At 40.9% G+C, this 17,645-nt stretch overlaps 1 protein-coding gene across 3 annotated transcripts in view; it reads left to right on the top strand.

Moving 5' to 3' along the window:
- Positions 1 to 17,645, top strand: part of LOC100709105 (unconventional myosin-Ic) — a 69,150-nt gene that overhangs the window by 9,091 nt on the left and 42,414 nt on the right. Inside the window, exon 2 of one of the 3 annotated variants that reach the window (XM_013264774.3) lies at positions 8,075 to 8,274. The exons of the other annotated variants lie outside the window; for them this stretch is intronic. The gene's annotated coding sequence lies outside the window, so the exon portion shown is untranslated. The remainder of the gene's footprint in view (positions 1 to 8,074; positions 8,275 to 17,645) is intronic. 3 annotated transcript variants of the gene reach the window in all.

A 17,645-nucleotide genomic window follows, 5' to 3' on the forward strand; every position in this document is an offset into this window, starting at 1 on the left:
GAAAGGGGAACACAAAATAGCCCTGTGCTATTTTGCATGTGTAGACAGAAACCAGAAACAAGTGAACCAGAATGGGCGGGATAGTCCTCCAGGGGTCAAGCTGCAGCAAGACCAGCTGACCAGTTGCTTCAAGGTCACCTGAAGGGCAGGGCCTCCCTGTGCTGACTAGCATGCTGCAGCTGCTCCTCAGCGTCCTGTTAAAGTGCTCCTTTTTTAAATGGCAGCTTGTAACTGGAGACGATTAGCCCTGAAGCAGGGTTGTACTGATCTGCAGGGTGGTCTAATTGGGTAGCTCTTCAAAGAAAGTGCACATGGTGGAATTTTCAGTATGCACAGTCTGCACAGTTATTCTACTTGGCACAAAATGCACATCAGCCTGCTGCAGTCAATACATTTTTCCAAAGCAGTTCCACCAGTTGTATACTCTGTGGTCAGTCACGTTTAGCTGCAGTTTCCATTGGGCTGATGTGGGCAGATGCTTGAAGGCAGTTCTTCCCTTAGTGCTGTACTGCTGGCTTTATTTTATTTTAACGGGCTGGGCTTTCGGAGATATTTTGGTTCATGGCTGAGGCCGAGTTGTGGTGAGAGTGAAGTTTGGTAGTTTAGGGTGAGGTTGGGCTCTTCACTGGATGTATTCCTACTTCTGCATGGCTGGGTATTTTCACTTTCCCACTTTAAGCACAAACACAATGCAAGGGTTTGTGAAATGGGTGCGTGTGTTTTTTTTAGATTATTAAGATAACGTTATGAGCTCAGTTTTTTTCCCCCCACATTCTCAGTTTTCATTTCACATCTAATTCTTACATGGATTCACATGAGAGGAAAAAGTTTACTGGTCCTGGCTTGCTCTTTGCCTGTTTATCTGATCAAATACCAGTCATGCTTCCCTCCACATTGTTATGGAAGTTAGTAGATTCCTTCATGCCAGATTTCTGCTGCCAGTTTCTGCAGTACATTGCAGTGAGACCAGATGGGTTAGGGGATTGCCTGGAGCTGAATAAATATTGAATAAAAAAGAACACTGGGCGACTCCCACTTTGAGCATTTTGTTTTGGCGGATACAGGACCTGCTGTTGATGGGGTGAAGGTCTTCCCTGGCCTGTAGTTGCTCAGCTGCATGTCAGGTGGATCCTGAGAGGACTGCAAAGGACACACCTGACAGCCTGGCTCTTAGCCAGATCACTACCATCCGCTATACAACAGGAAGAGAGAGGAACGCATGCATGTGTGATGTGTGTTGATACACGCTAATGTACTTAAACTTTGCTATAGGAAATACTCACTTGGGGGGTGGGGGGTGGGGGATTTCCCTTCATTAACCTCATAATGTGAACTTGTCCTGTCAGACTTGTTGATGTCAGCAAATGGGATGACTGTTAAAGATACGGTTGTCATGGTAAAGGGAGGGTAAACTTAACACGAATGAGAGAAATGTACAAAACACTGGGTTTGTGGGCGGGAAGACTGTCAGGGCCCATCCACAAGTGATGCCTCCTAGGTGACTAAGCTGCCTGCGTGTGATGAGGTTTGGGTTTATTAAAAAAAAATTAAATTAACTAGCATTTTTGTACTGAAGAAATTATTAGTTGAATCGTTGACTGTATATAAAAGATGGATATAGACACAGTAGTATCTCCCATTGTTTTCTAGACTCTGCCCTTTGAAGCCTCAGAGTTAGCTGGCACGTTATTTATTTCTCAACTATAAGTGACCATGTTTGCACAGGAGGGTGTAGTGCTCAGTTAACAACTAACGCTAGTAAGCTTGGTTGGCAAGCTGGGTCCATGAACAAGTGCGATGTACTGACACATGATAATGATTAAAGTTAATACTGGAGTTTAAAAAACAAAAAACTGAAGCAGAAACTTCTTGGATGGGCTTTCACAGAGGTGGGACCAAGTCATTGTTTTGCAAGTCTCAAGTAAGTCCCAAGTCTTTATCCTCAAGTCACAAGTCAAGTCTCAAGTAAAGTCAAGCAAGTCAGAGTCAAGTCGCAAGTCAAGACAGACAACTTTCAAGTCAAGTCCCAAGTCCGAAACTTTGAATTTCAAGTCCTTTCAAGTCTTTTTTTTTAACCCTCTGGGGTCCCGGGTATAATTGGCCGTTCTTGACTACTTTTGATTTTACTTCTATATTTCACTTTTAAAATATGTTTTTCTTGCCTTGTTTGGTATCATTATTTACAGCACAACCTCAAATATCTGAAATTTGAGTTATTTTTTTCATTTTGGTATACTATATTAGCACAGTTGATCTAAATTCAGACAAAAAATTCAGAATCCGAGTAGAAAAAAGTTATATTTTTTTACATGTTTAACGAATCATTTTCATAACTTGAAATGCAAATAGAAATTGTGCATAATTTTTAGAAATGTACAAAGTTTTGCAAACAACAAAGTTATATGGTACTATTTACCTAAAAATGCAGCCAAGGCCTCAGGCGTTTTTTATATAACCATTTAAATCTATTTACAGAACAATCAGGTGTGCTGCATCAAATAAGAAGGCACACAAATTATTTGTGCCAGTCCAAAAAATGTAGTTTGTGTTCAGTATAAGACAGAGGAGAACACCACAGGCCTAAACCCTGCAGGTCTGACAACTGGAGGTGCAACAGTCCAGTTTTCTATGTGGAGACAGCGTTTACATTGGAATCTGCCTTTGACAGCTTTTTTAGATCAAATATGAAATTCAGCAGTCTAACCGACACACAATACAAAACAATAACTACACAACAAACTAACTATAGCCTCCAAACACGCTAAACGTCACTAATGTCTCACATATGAAAACTCTCTCTCTCTTTCTTTCGCTCGCCCGCTTTCCGTCGCGGGTGTCACTCCTAAAAACTTCCCCTTCTCCCTAAACAACCAAATGTCACATGTTGCCTTATCATTTTTTTGATTGGCTGACATGGTAAACTCTAACACCAATAGGGAAGGGGTGTTTTTTCTTTTTCTTTTTTCACTCGCAAGTGGAGAGCGTATGCTAGGCTGTCTGTAGAAAACGCCGTTTTTGTCTAGCATCCCTGTTGAGAATAACCTTTGCAAATAAACAACAGCTAATAATATAAGATCAAAGTATTTTATTTGATGTATTGACATAAATGACAGAAGAAAAAGGCCATGTATAGCAGGACTACTCAATTACACACTAAGGTGGGCCAGATTTTCTAACCAAAAAAAATTCTTTTCCCTGGCTCAGACATGCAAAAGTTAAACACGACCATACACTAATTGCAAATTAAACACAGTGATTTTGAATTGTGATGTGATGGTAAAATAAGTATTTGTCAGTATAAACTGGGTTAAATCTACGGGGTTAATGATGGGGAGGAGACGGAGAGAGACTGAGTACAGCTACAGAACCCACTTTCTGAAACGGACCCTGCTCACCATTCACCGACAATTCTGAGCTAACAAGTTGCATGTTATTCTTGGATGCGCTTGCAGGACCGGATTTAAAATAGCATGACAAACATATCATACCTGTTAAAGCCAAACAGTATCATCTACGTAGCCCGAAGAACATTTGCTAATAAGATGAAGTTAGCTAAGTCAGCTGTCTCATCGTAGCAAAAAAAAAAAAAAAAAAAAAAAAGCACCACCTACCGTTCTTTATGCAACTTCAAATGTCGGACAAAGTTGGAAGTTGTTCCATCTCCGTCTGTGATTCTCTTCTTGCATGTTTTGCATATTGCATTTCGTTTTTTGTTGACTACTTCGTAGTTTATGTACCCGAAAGAAATTACTCTTGGAAGCATTTTTGGCTCGAGCGTTTTTGTTCTTGTTTTTTTCAAATCTGGTTAATTTGATTGGCTGTGCTACAGCCCACGCTCACATACATACGGAGTGTGGTAAGAATGAATGAATGAATAAAGTGAATTAATGGTCCGCACTTTTTATATAATATGTATGTTAAATTTTAGATTTGGGTAAAATATCAAGTCTTTTCAAGTAAACAGGTTCAAGTCCAATTCAAGTCCCAAGTCACTGGTGTAAAAGTCCAAGTCAAGTCACAAGTCTTACAACCTTTTTTCAAGTCAAGTCTAAAGTCATAAAATTAATGACTCGAGTCTGACTCGAGTCCAAGTCATGTGACTCGAGTCCACACCTCTGGGCTTTCACATACAGCATACCATAATATTTGTTAAATAATTTAATTAAAGATGCCAACACAGTCAAGAGACTCGATACTAATGGAAGTGAGCTCTAGTAGATGTTGGCTGTGTTGGTTATAGTGTTAAACTAACTTAAAAAAAAAGAATTGTAAACAAGTTACTTTCACAGCTGAAGTTGGGTGTTCAACTCACTGAAGGCAACATTGTGAATGCCCACACGTGGAGTTTTTATTTTTCTTACATAAAGATATTATGGAGTTTAAGTCATCACTAAGAGGCAGTGGTGGTATATGCTTTTTGTCTCTGTCTTTTTGTCTTCTTGTGAGTAGTTATATAAGAGACAACACATGAGTTGTAAATCTATTGTGAAAGAAAACTGAAGAATAAGATGTGACAAGTTACAGATCACGGTAAGTGATAATTAAATAGAATGAGACTGAGTTAGCATTGCTCGCAGCGTGTGGGAGGTTGTTTAGATGACGACTACTACTTGTTTACATGTGGGAAATGAAATCAGACCTTGAAATGGGAATGTGTTGGAGATGCTGGATTGGAGCGACTATTGATCTACCCTTGGGCAGACAGACTGTTGGAGATAGAGAGCACAATAACAGATCAACAACAGCCATGTGGGCTGGTACAATCCATTTCTATGGTTGTAGACTTTCTACAAGCAGAATAAACTTTTTTGTGTCTCATCTCACCACGACTGATTTCTGAATAAGCAATCTGTGAACAACTAGAAATGACTGTGTGCTTGCTTCTTAAAGGTTCAGATTTCAAAGATTTGAAATAACTGAAATACTGTAAAAACTGAAGTGACTGATAGATTTATTTTTTGTTAATGCAGAAACTTTGTGTAGTTGAAGCACTGGATTACAGAAAGTATTCAAAGGAATTCAGCTAGAGTTGAAGGACCAAAAGAAAGTGTAGATCAAAGTCATTTGAATTTTTTCCTCAATTCTGCATGTGCACAAGCATTACCTGCGGGCCCCAAAGCATAAACTCGGACAGATTTCTTTCTACTCTTGGCTCTGTATGATGAGAACAGGTATCCTTATATGGTCATCCACAGCTCTGCCTGTGAGCACAGATGCTCCACCCACCTGTTGTCCAAATTGGCTGGCCCTTGCAAAAATGCACAATCAGAAGAAAGGAAGAGGCAAGCGTGTTTAAAAAATTTGCTTGCTTAGAACGTGTACTGTGGTCCTGCACCAAAGCCCATTTTAGGGTAAAATAAAATGATTTAGAACTGCCAATCATGCAAATCTACTCCAGTAGAGTCTGAGAATAAAAATACGGGTTAGATACAAGGAGAAGTGGTCTCCTTTATAGGAGAAAAAGACAAAGGGACTAGGAATGTTGGCCAGTAAGAGGTAAATGTCACTTGCTGTTAAAATGTACAAAAAAGAAGTTGTAATGTTTGTTTAAGAGAAAATTGGCTGAAAAAGTGGATGTCTGCACACACCGAAGTTGACCTCCCACTAAACATCTTGTATCAGTGAAAGCACAGAATCACAGTTAATGTCATTTATCTTTGTCACAGAATGATCTTGATGAAAAGATGTCAAATAGACAGATAAGAGTGTAGTAATTCATGACTTTTGTCTGGTTCTTCATCTCTTTAACAAAACCATTTACATAAAAGTGCTTAGACTCAGTAGTGGGGTAAACATCAGTGCCATTACAGTGTAACACCAGTCAGTCACTATAGTTAGGGTTAATCAGAATGAATCTCAACATCTCAAGTAGTGAGCAACACTGCTCTCTTTATTGTTTCTGCACCACTTTACAGTTTGTGATGGTGTTTGTTAGTGTTAGGGTGTTAGGTGGTACACAGATGCAAAGTGTGTTGGAAGTAATGCTGGAACCCTCTAGCTGAATGGAAGTAATGAGAGCTTGTGTCTGACAGTGAGTCAGAGTGTGTTACCTGTGTGATGATGACTCGCAGTCTCGTAGGGTATATGAGTACAATATGTGCGCCTGGTTAGTTTTAGCTGTGGGCAGCTGCTTTAGCATTTCCATGTAATTCTTTCCCACATCCCAAAGCTTGCCCAGCGGTACAGCGAGCCCCGCCCTGCTGGGAATAAATGCTATGAGTGACTGCATCCTGCTTCTCCTCAGTATTACAGCCTTGACTGGTGTGGGACTGGAAACCACCCTGGACATGAGTCAAAATCCACACCAGCTTCACTGCCATTTTTGTACATGCGGTGTGACTGTAGGAGATGGGAAGTCCTCAAAAGACTGAAAGTTGAATGCTTGAGTTTTATTTATTTATTTGTCACAGTTCAAGTTTATTTGATGTGATGAAACAGTAAAAAGAGACAGACTGATGCCTGCTAACAGTCACACCGCCGTGCAGCGCCACATATTTAAGCCACACAGTTGAAATATTAGCATGTGTGAGAATGTCCTTGCATGCTTTTACAAGTGTTTTTGAAGGGCTTCAGTCCTCAGTCACATCTGACAGGTTGAATTTGACTAAGTAAAGAACTGCTCATTCATGTTTAGTTACCACAGTGCTGACTAAGTTGCTTCCTAATCCTGTTCTGTTGTAAACAGCCTCACCTGCACACCTTTACTCAGATTAACCCGATGATACAAGCTAAAAAGGTAATCCCATTTCCTCTGCTCTTGCACTTGTTCAGTGTGTACTGGCACTGCAGGCCAGAAGGAGAGGAGCTCTGTGGGTGTTTGGAGGATCTTCTGCTGTGTAGTTCTGTTGTAACATTTTGGGTCATTTTTCTTGGACATCAGAGCATGACTGTTTGGTTTTCAGAACCCTACTGGATTTGGCTCAAACGCTTACCTCCAGGTTAAACACAACAGTTATAAACGTACAATAATAGATATTTATTTGAATTGTACTCTGGCTCTGCTGCCCACATAAGCAGTAGGTAGGTGGTCTGAGGAACAAGAACACTCTCCTTGTCCTTACACTGGGCAAGTCAAATTGTGTAAACCATCCCAAAATAGTCCTAGAACACCTGTACATTTACCTTTTTAGTGAGGTGTGTGTGTGTGTGTGTGTGTTTGCGTGTGTGTGAGATCTGCCCTCCTCACTCTAGCAACAGGCAACCAAAGCTCTGCGGATCCTGCTGGGAACTTGCATGTGATTATGTCCACTCCTCTCTTGGTTATGTAATGTTCAATATCATCTGTCATTGTAAAGGCACACCTACCTGCTCTGTGTTTGCTGTGACATAACACCAAAGGCAAATCTCGGTGTTTGTTGAAAAAGCGTTCATATTGCGTGTCAGTGATTGTGTATGCTGATGGGCATTCTGGAGCAAATATCAGAAAATTTAAAGCTTTTCCCAGCTGTGCAGAATTCAGACAGGCTCAAATTTTATTCTTCAAATAAATTCCTCATTTTAGCCCCTCCCTACTCAGCACCCCTCCTAACTATGATAAGATTCAGGTTTACTATTCTTAGCTCACTGCAAGTCTCATTCAAGTCAGATGTGTTCACACTGAAATGTGAGAATGAGGCACGTTTGTGTCAGGTGAAACTGGAAAGCAGATGGAAAACAAAAAGTCTGAGAAAAAAGAACTTGATAAAATTCCTTCCCAACACAGTTGCTGCCCTTTGGTTTAGTAAGCCGCCTTATTAGGTACACTTGTGCCTAAGCGATATTGGACATAACCCCGAAATGTAAACCTCATCGCAAAATGCATACTTGCTAAGATTCTTCTCCCTGGGTCCATATCTTAAATCTGTCTCAAACTGTTAATTGGTGGATTTTCTTTCTTTCTTCTTTTTTTCTTCTGGTTTTGTGACAGAATAAACTCATATCAAGTGTAGGAACAAAGAAGGACAGCTACACATATTGTCAATGTCACCTGACATCATTCTGGTTTTGTTTTGCTTGGCTCCAGCCTTTTTTAGTTTCTTATGTACGCTGTCATCGTACAGTATCTAGTAATGGTAGTTCTTGCTCTGCTCTACAGCCCCATGAACCAGATCTCCACTTGCTGCACCCTTTGATTGGAGTTGACTTCCAGCTCAGTTTTTTAGAGAAGGACTCTTGCCACCAATAGCAGTCGGAGATGGGGGAGTTGGAGTATGTCTGACCGTGAGGCAAGGTCCTTGTTGGGAAAGCAGCAGATCAGTGATCACCACAACATCAGCCTGGCCAGTGAACCAGCTGGTGAGTAAACTTAAGATAGGAAGGGTTGAGCCTAGCTTGTTAGCTGTGACTGATATTTGAATATAAATGTGTGGAAACTGTCCGTTAGCAAATCAATCACATATGTTGGTGTTCTCTCAGGTTCTGTCAACTTAAAAAAAAATGCTATTATATGTTGCCAAATACACCTGCATGGCCATGATCTGTATGTGGGGAAATGACTTGCTCTCTGTTTTTTCGCACATGCGCTGAACCTGCCTTGACCTTGGACAGTGGATCAGAGCTTTAACCTCCCGGCTCCAAAGTATATAATATTGTTCAACTGTGTAATGTGAGAATAGTGCGGGTAATTGTTTAGTAAATTCAAAGCGAGTGGGTGTGTGTCATATGGCGTGGCTCTTGCATGCGTTACCCTCGCCTAAGCCAAACAGGGTAGTCCAAGTAGTTAGAATACCTCTGATGCCAGAGAATCCCCCTTGTTGAGCTGTTGAAATAGAGCAACTGTCTGCCCTGATTCTACCAACACTGCCCACAGTTCATGTGTGAAAGCAGTTTAACTGGAGAGTGTGTATAATAAGAGCCTATCCAAGTCCCTCTTTACTACCTAGATAGCTTATCATTAGTCAGTTTTCCAAGTTCTGGTATCAAAGTTCACCAATAAACCACATTCACTATAAAATTCAGTGATTGTTATAGTACGCTCTCATATCTGTTGTACTAGCTACACAATAATTTATATCGTGGCTTTCATGAAAAACTAATTTCAAATAATTGTTGCAGGATTCTGAATAGGCAGCCCAGCTTAGAAAGTGTGTCTTTGTTTTCCTTTGCCTGGAGTGTGGTGATAATAGGGTGTCCTTGGGTAACTCTTTGAAGGCTTCTCTCTTTCCACCTGCTTGTTAACCTTTAACCAAGTCTTTCCATGGAGCTTTGATAATGTCAGTACTAATATAGGCAGGGGTTGTCTTAATCTGAAAAGAGAGAAATTAAATTAAAGGGAAGAAAAGTTATGAAAGAAGTGTTGGGGAAGGAGGAGGTTGACTGCGTGAATTATAAGTGCACAAATAAGAACCCTATTCTTCTGAAGAAAACTTGATGTGGCATGAAAGAAAAGGCAGATAGCAGCAGAAGCAAAGATGAAAATAAAGCAACCTATGGAGTCTGAAGGAATGCAAACTACAGCTGATGGATGAGACTAGAATGGCTGTCATGAACTAGGCTTTTTTGACAGCCCCCCCCATGTCTTACATATGTACAGTGTCCTCAAAGTAGTGAATGTTTTATTGATGATTGCAGCTTGCAGGCAGCAGCCTTTAATAGTGAAAATTAAATGAAGGGTATTTTCAGCCTTCCTTTCCAATGGGGGCCTGTCACTGTTGACAGACTACTTCATTTGTGTCAACAAGGTGCAGGCTGCAGCATTTTAATGCAAGAGCAGAGACTCAGTATAGGTCAAATGAAAGTTTTTATGACATAAAAATGTATACTCGGCATATTGGCATGTATTCGGTATACAGTGGATACAGGTTTTATAGTGGAAGGTATAATATTGCAATATGATGCTGGAATCTGTCCATCTGCGCACAGCTGGAAGATGGGAAGGTCCACGGCACTAGACTTAGGGGATTGAATTGAATTGATGATGCAGTTCTGATCAAAAAATGCCACCAAACATACAAGATCATATTTTAACACAACGGGGCACCCTGCCAAACTGTGTATGAGAGACACTGTCAAATGACAGACTTGCTCTGGAATGACTTTCAGTTTTCCCTTCAGGCCCAAAAAGATCTTGTTGAAGTTTAAAAGAACAAAAAACAAAATTACAACATCAGCAGCGCCTTAAGCCCCAGACAACCAGGATTTCCTACTCCTGATTTATGTACAGCATATTTGTCACATCACATTCCTGCTTTACAAACAGAAATTAGTGACTTTACTATCGAAATATCTACAGCCCTGCCCAGTCTGACTATGACAATTGGTTAAGACGTTGTTACATGTGTGTCTGCGTGCGTGTTTGTGTAAATTCTCTGCACTGCTAAAGTGAGACTTGGAACAGCTGCTCTTTTAGGTTCCCCAGTGGTATTGAATTATTATGGGTGTGGCAGTTGAGTGAATACATTCTTAAAAAGATATTTAATCACACTGACTAAATCTAAAATGGGGATTCTACAGTTTTATACTAGTTCTGTCCACTCAGTCACACGGTCACCACTTTTTGACTTTGCATTCATAGCTTTATATCGGTTTTTACAATAGGCAGCAAAGATTTTGTGTTTATCATTTTAACATCAGTATAGATGCCGGAAATGTTAAGCTGAGAACATCACTGGGAGCCTCTATAAGCTTGTACAATACGTTTGTCCATATATGTTTATGCTGATGTTAGTGATACCACAGTTGCGGGTTAAAGATTTCCATCTTACTTTTTTTTTTTACACATTTGGTGGCTTCCACACATATTCTGCCCTTCTGTCTCCCACATATTACCACTCATCCCCATTTCCACCCTCATTCAGAAAATGCTTCTGTCTCTGTTTATTTCAGTCTCAGGATGCCAATCGCGTCTGGCAGTGCATTTCATCACTGAGGATGACCCATATGTAGCTGTCTAGTCACTGCTTGCTGGCTAAAACCAAATGACCTCCTGAACAAGAGGAATGTGTGTGTGGGTCTGCACAGGGGCAGTTGTCTTGCTTTGTGATATGTTTTTCACTAGAGGCCGACGGTGTGGTTGTAAGTGGATATGAATATTTAGATGAAAGTGGGAAATGAAATGAAAGGTGATGTCTAGCTAAAGTTTGTTTAGTGTAGATTCTTTTAGTATAGTATGACAGACGTGCATTTCTCAGAAGCAGTTGCATGTGTATGTGTCTGTATCTTCTGCCTCAGCAGCCCTACCCCAGTCTTAAATTTGAGAGGAGAGCGTTCTGAAGATGCTGCAGTTGAACTTTGTGTGACCAAACTGCAGAGCAGCTCCCTTGCGTTGGAAGAGCGTCTGTGTTAAGTTACTGTCTCAGAAGATTGCTCTCATAGTTTAAGCTGTTCAAACAAACCTTCGCAGTAATTTGTCAAGTTTAATGTAGGTTTGTGCTGACATGTTAAAAACACTGTAATGACAAACTGATGGCCACTGAGGAGCCTTCCATTCAAACTGTCACTTTGTCAACTCTTACATGCTCTCTCACAAAATTTGCAGAAAAGGGGAACTTCCCCTTTTCTCCATATCCTTGCCTCCTGTACCACTCACGTGTAAATTTAGATGAACACTAATGACTTTATTGTGTTCATGTATGTGGATGCAGGCAAACACCAGCTAATTTTATAATACCTGAAAAATGGAAAATACAGTGGCTTGCAAAAGTATTCGGCCCCCTTGAACTTTTCCACATTTTGTCACATTACAGCCACAAACATGAATCAATTTTATTGGAATTCCACGTGAAAGACCAATACAAAGTGGTGTACACTTGAGAAGTGGAATGAAAATCATACATGATTCTAGAGCTGGGCGATAAAACAATAACGATATGTATTGCGAAATAACTTTTTCTCGATAGAAAAATTGAACTATTGCGATAGGCCTCATCTCTCTTGTCCTCTTAAAAAAAGAAAAAGAAAAAAAAGAACAGCCAATCCAAATTAAGTAGCGCAGAGCCGAACCAATCACAGCCGCAGCGTCACGTCACGTGACTTGTTACGTACAGCACAAGCGCCAAGGCGCACATGTGTATTTGTTTTTGCAGCCGTGCAGCCCGGGTAATGAAGGAAATGAGTTTGCCGACTAGAGAAAAATCAACCGAGAGCGTGAGCGAAGGTTACCGAAGAAAAAACAGATGATGGTTCCAATGCCGGAGAGCTTGTCGAATGGAAGGGCCACAGAAGTTCCGTAGTGTGAAGGTATTTCGGATATTTCAAGTCTGACAAAAAAGGGAGTAGCGCGCACTGTAAATTGTGCCGAAAGCAAGTCTGGAAATACAATAAAGCGGTGCATGCTCAATCTCTGACTGAAAGCGCTAATTCGTCATTCGGCTTTTGTCAGACTAAAGTAACTGTTAAAACTGTTTGAAAAGCTAAGCTATACAACAAGGAGAGATTGAGAATTTCCTTTTAGTTCTCAGTTTATTTGATATTGACAAAAGTTAGTCAATTTTGTCTGTTCTTCTGTAAAACGAGGGCAGCACGGTGGCACAGTGGTTAGCACTGTTGCCGCACAGCAAGAAGGTCCTGAGTTCAATTCCACCATCAGGCCGGGATCTTTCTGTGTGGAGTTTGCATGTTCTCCCCGTGTTTGCGTGGGTTCCCTCCGGGTACTCTGGCTTCCTCCCACCGTCCAAAGACATGCAGCTTGTGGGGATAGGTTAATTGGGTAATCGAAATTGTCACTAGGTGTGAATGTGTGAGTGAATGTGAGTGTGAATGGTTGTCTGTCCCTGTGTGTTGGCCCTGCGACAGACTGGCGACCTGTCCAGGGTGTACCCCGCCTCTCGCCCTATGACAGCTGGGATAGGCTCCAGCGCCCCCCCGCGACCCTGAAAAGGATAAGCGGAAGCGAATGGATGGATGGATTCTGTAAAACGACCTAAGATTTATTTTTAGAATTAATATTTTGTTTCTAAGTGGAATTGACAATTTAGTAGTCTGTTTTGTTTGTTCTATTTTGAAACTTAAACGCTTTAGCGGCTGCCTTTTGTGTAGTTTGCAATATTTGCCTTTATTTATCTGAAACTGAAGTCTCATGTTCCTTAAGTACATCTACCCTGTTGAACTTATTATGGGAAATAAATATTTTAATTAAAACAAGCTGCTAATTATTTCACATTTTACTTGTGAGCAACGGCACATTTAAATCTTACAAATATAGTTATTTGGCTTATATCGTGATATATATTGTTATCGCCAGAAATGAAAAAAACATATCGTGATATGAAAAAATCTTATATCGCCCAGCTCTACATGATTCCAAACATTTTCTACAAATAAATAACTGAAAAGTGGGGTGTGCGTAATTATTCAGCCCCCTGAGTCAATACTTTGTAGAACCACCTTTTGCTGCAATTACAGCTGCCAGTCTTTTAGGGTCTGTCTCTACCAGCTTTGCACATCTACAGACTGAAATCCTTGCCCATTCTTCTTTGCAAAACAGCTCCAGCTCAGTCAGATTAGATGGACAGCGTTTGTGAACAGCAGTTTTCAGATCTTACCACAGATTCTCAATTGGATTTAGATCTGGACTTTGACTGGGCCATTCTAACACATGGATATGTTTTGTTTTAAACCATTGCATTGTTGCCCTGGCTTTATGTTTAGGGTCGTTGTCCTGCTGGAAGGTGAAACTCCACCCCAGTCTCAAGTCTTTTGCAGACTCCAAGAGGTTTTCTTCCAAGATTGCCCTGTATTTGGCTCCATCCATCTTTCCATCAACTCTGACCAGCTTCCCTGTCCCTGCTGAAGAGAAGCACCCCCAGAGCATGATGCTGCCACCACCATATTTGACAGTGGGGATGGTGTGTTCAGAGTGATGTGCGGTGTTAGTTTTCCGCCACACATAGCGTTTTGCATTTTGGCCAAAAAGTTCCATTTTGGTCTCATCTGACCAGAGCACCTTCTTCCACATGTTTGCTGTGTTCCCCACATGGCTTGTGGCAAACTGCAAACGGGACTTCTTATGGTTTTCTGTTAACAATGGCTTTCTTCTTCCCACTCTTCCATAAAGGCCAACTTTGTGCAGTGCACGACTAACAGTTGTCCTATGGACAGATTCCCCCACCTGAGCTGTAGATCTCTGCAGCTCGTCCAGAGTCACCATGGGCCTCTTGGCTGCATTCCTGATCAGCGCTCTCCTTGTTCGGCCTGTGAGTTTAGGTGGACGGCCTTGTCTTGGTAGGTTTACAGTTGTGCCATACTCCTTCCATTTCTGAATGATCGCTTGAACAGTGCTCCGTGGGATGTTCAAGGCATGGGAAATCTTTTTGTAGCGTAAACCTGCTTTAAATTTCTCAATAACTTTATCCCTGACCTGTCTGGTGTGTTCTTTGGACTTCATGGTGTTGTTGCTCCCAATATTCTCTTAGACAACCTCTGAGGCCGTCACAGAGCAGCTGTATTTGTACTGACATTAGATTACACACAGGTACACTCTATTTAGTCATTAGCACTCATCAGGCAATGTCTATGGGCAACTGACTGCACTCAGACCAAAGGGGGCTGAATAATTACGCACACCCCACTTTGCAGTTATTTATTTGTTAAAAATGTTTGGAATCATGTATGTTTTTTGTTCCACTTCTCAAGTGTACACCACTTTGTATTGGTCTTTCACATGGAATTCCAATAAAATTGATTCATGTTTGTGGCTGTAATGTGACAAAATGTGGAAAAGTTCAAGGGGGCCGAATACTTTTGCAAGCCACTGTAGGTAATAGGAGGGGGAAAAATAACACGGGTAGAGATAGAAGTCAGAAAAACGGCTCTGAAATGACATAAAGAGAGGAAAGAGTCTTCAGTAGTTGGTACTATTTACACTGCTTTAACGTTCTCAGTCACTGCACATGTGCAAGCTTCTTTGCAACCAAACTCCACCTATCATGCTGTGACTGTCTTGATCTGTCGTCATTTATACTGGGCTGGGGCATGCATATGGAAGGGAGAGGAGGTGCTTTACTCACATATGTGCATGGAAGGACAGAGCTATACCATGCAGAAAAAAATTTGACACTCTTTTGATTGTAATCTGGTTTTGTTTTGCCTCACAGCTGAACTGTTATTAACATCTAATCAGCAAAGGGGAAGTGCTCAGAGTAAACAGGAAATTCGCTGTTTGGGAACATAGCAACTTAGTCAATTTAAATCCTATACAAATACTGTGGACTGGATGCATGCCGATTTGCCCAATTTTTGTGCTGTTAGTCAAATCTGATGAAATACTTCCTTATTCATTTAGTGCAGTCTAAACAATATTGTGTGCATTGTTTATCCTGTATTCGTGACTTGTGTAGCTCATAGCAATAGCAGCTTCCAGGACATGCAAATAGACACAACAAGGAAAACATGTGCTGCATTGCAAGATCCACTGTTAAAATTTTTTTTAGAGGTGTATGTGTGTGTGTGTGTGTGTGTGTGTGTGTGTGTGTGTACCATGTTTAGATATATTTGTGAGAACCGAAAATTAGAATGCTACTATACTCGTGGGGACCAACAGCCTCTTATAGGGACAAAATGCCCATTTGGTTAGGCATTCATTTTTGATGGTTAGGGTTACTGTGTGTGTGTGTGTGTGTGTGTGTGTGTGTGTGTTGAGTATTCAGAAAAGATTTGTCTATAGGAGTAGTCAAAACTAAATGTGAGCAATTAAAACATCTGGCTAGTCAGTGGAATTGGTATGAGTCTGTAGTGGTTCCTCAGAAGCTCCTCTCCATATAAGGCCTGCTGGGTATAAAAGGACTGAGAGGCTCTATCAATAGAAGAGCAGGAGAAATGTGGAGGAGAAAGACTAGAAAAGGTGAAGAGGGGTGGGAGAGGGAGTGAAAAAATGTAGGAGATATGAGAGGGATACAGAAGAGACTGAAGGAAAGACTTGAGGAGTATTGGCACAGATTTGCACAACACAAAAAAGGGGTGGGAATGGGGGTAGGACAGGCAGAATGTGTACTACGGTTTGAGTTGCACTTCAACAAGTCAACACCTGTCTGATGTTGAAATGGTTTGCTGAATGATTTGTCTGTGCTTTTAACCTCTGTACCTGCATATGCCAGTCATACAGAGACTTTGGGCATTCCTTTGGGTTTAGAGTTGACTAGGTGTTAACAATAGTTCCCTCTGTGTCATTAGGAGTTGGCTATACCATTTCTCACCATCATTCTCATTATTATTATTATTATTATTATTATTATTGTTATTATTATGTAATCACCATAAGTTGGCTGCAGGGGTATACGGTGGTACACATAGTGTACAATATCAAAGATCAAGTAAGATATTGAAATAAAGATTCTGTTAAGTTTGTCAAAGCAAAGAAATTTCGAAGACATGATGGCATTTTCCAGAAAGTTCCAATGCTTTGTAAAACGTAAATAAAAACAGAAAGCAATGGTCTCTATTTGATTTAAAACATTTTAATAAGGGTAAAGACAACATATCAAACACTGAAACTAAGAAATTGTGTCATTTTTCATTTATTACAGTAATATACACGCTCATTTAGAAAAAAAAAAAAACATGAAGCCATGCTGCTGTAACATGAGCACAGTGACTTTTGGCATTGACTTGCTAAAATAAGCAAGGCCTTGCATACTTCATAACTATTGATCTGGAATGCTAAAGCTAAGAATCTGCTATATGACCTGTGTTAATGAGATGCCAGTCAGCTTGACCTCTTCTCTTCTCACAACACTGGGTGTTATTGAATGGAAAGTCACACTGTGTTAATTGATTTTTTTTTTTTTCTTTCAATTTTTTTCAGAATAGATTTTTTTTGGAGTCTTTATGAAAGCACAGAAGCATATATGGCTACATGGAAGCCCTTCTGCATTTCAATGCATGCTTTCAGACTTGTTGTGAAGTGTCACACCCATTAACCTCTGCAGGGCCTGTATCACATCAACATCACCAGCTGTAAAAACAAACAGTTTAAAATAGGGTGTTAATTTAGGGTAGTGTTTTACGGTTAGAGAGCCACCTCCCAGAAGTTCTCATCAGTCTGAAAATGTAGTTGAAGAGCTGGAACTTTAGGTAGTAGTGGCTTAGATGAACAAACTGCCTCCCTCCATTCACACAGAAACCATCTCTGCAGAACTCAGCGGACAGTTTAGCTCAGTCTGGGATTATGGCTTTGTGGAGGATGCTAGACACTCTAGGAAATGCTACCATGACCAAAGTGCTGCCACAGTGGAAGTGTGGGGTGTGTATGTGTGTGAAGGGCAGGGAGTGTCCCGATATTTGGTGTGTGCAAACTGGCCTGCAGTTTTTATAAAGCTGATTTCAAGCATGTGGCTCATCTTTTGTCACATGGTTTCACACCTGATCTTACTGGCAACATCACACTTACGCTGTGCTATGGTCTAGTACACATGGACACACACACACACACACCAACACACCCACTGTGGGGATTCACTTAACCCAGAGGAATCAGGCCAGTGAGAGAGTCACATTAAGTTGGTGCCAGAAAGTGTCTGAGTGTATCTGACCCCCGGGATTCCCCATTGTGTCAATATCGTGTTAGGCCACCATAAACTGACAGACCACCGGTTATGTCAGAAAACAAACACACACACACACACACACACACACACACACACACACACACACACACACACACACACACACACACACACACAGTAGTTTATTGTCTTAATTCCTCTTAGTACAACACTTTCACCATCTGTCAC

Source organism: Oreochromis niloticus, linkage group LG14 (genome assembly GCF_001858045.2).
Source record: "Oreochromis niloticus isolate F11D_XX linkage group LG14, O_niloticus_UMD_NMBU, whole genome shotgun sequence".
Taxonomy (NCBI): Eukaryota; Metazoa; Chordata; class Actinopteri; order Cichliformes; family Cichlidae; genus Oreochromis; species Oreochromis niloticus.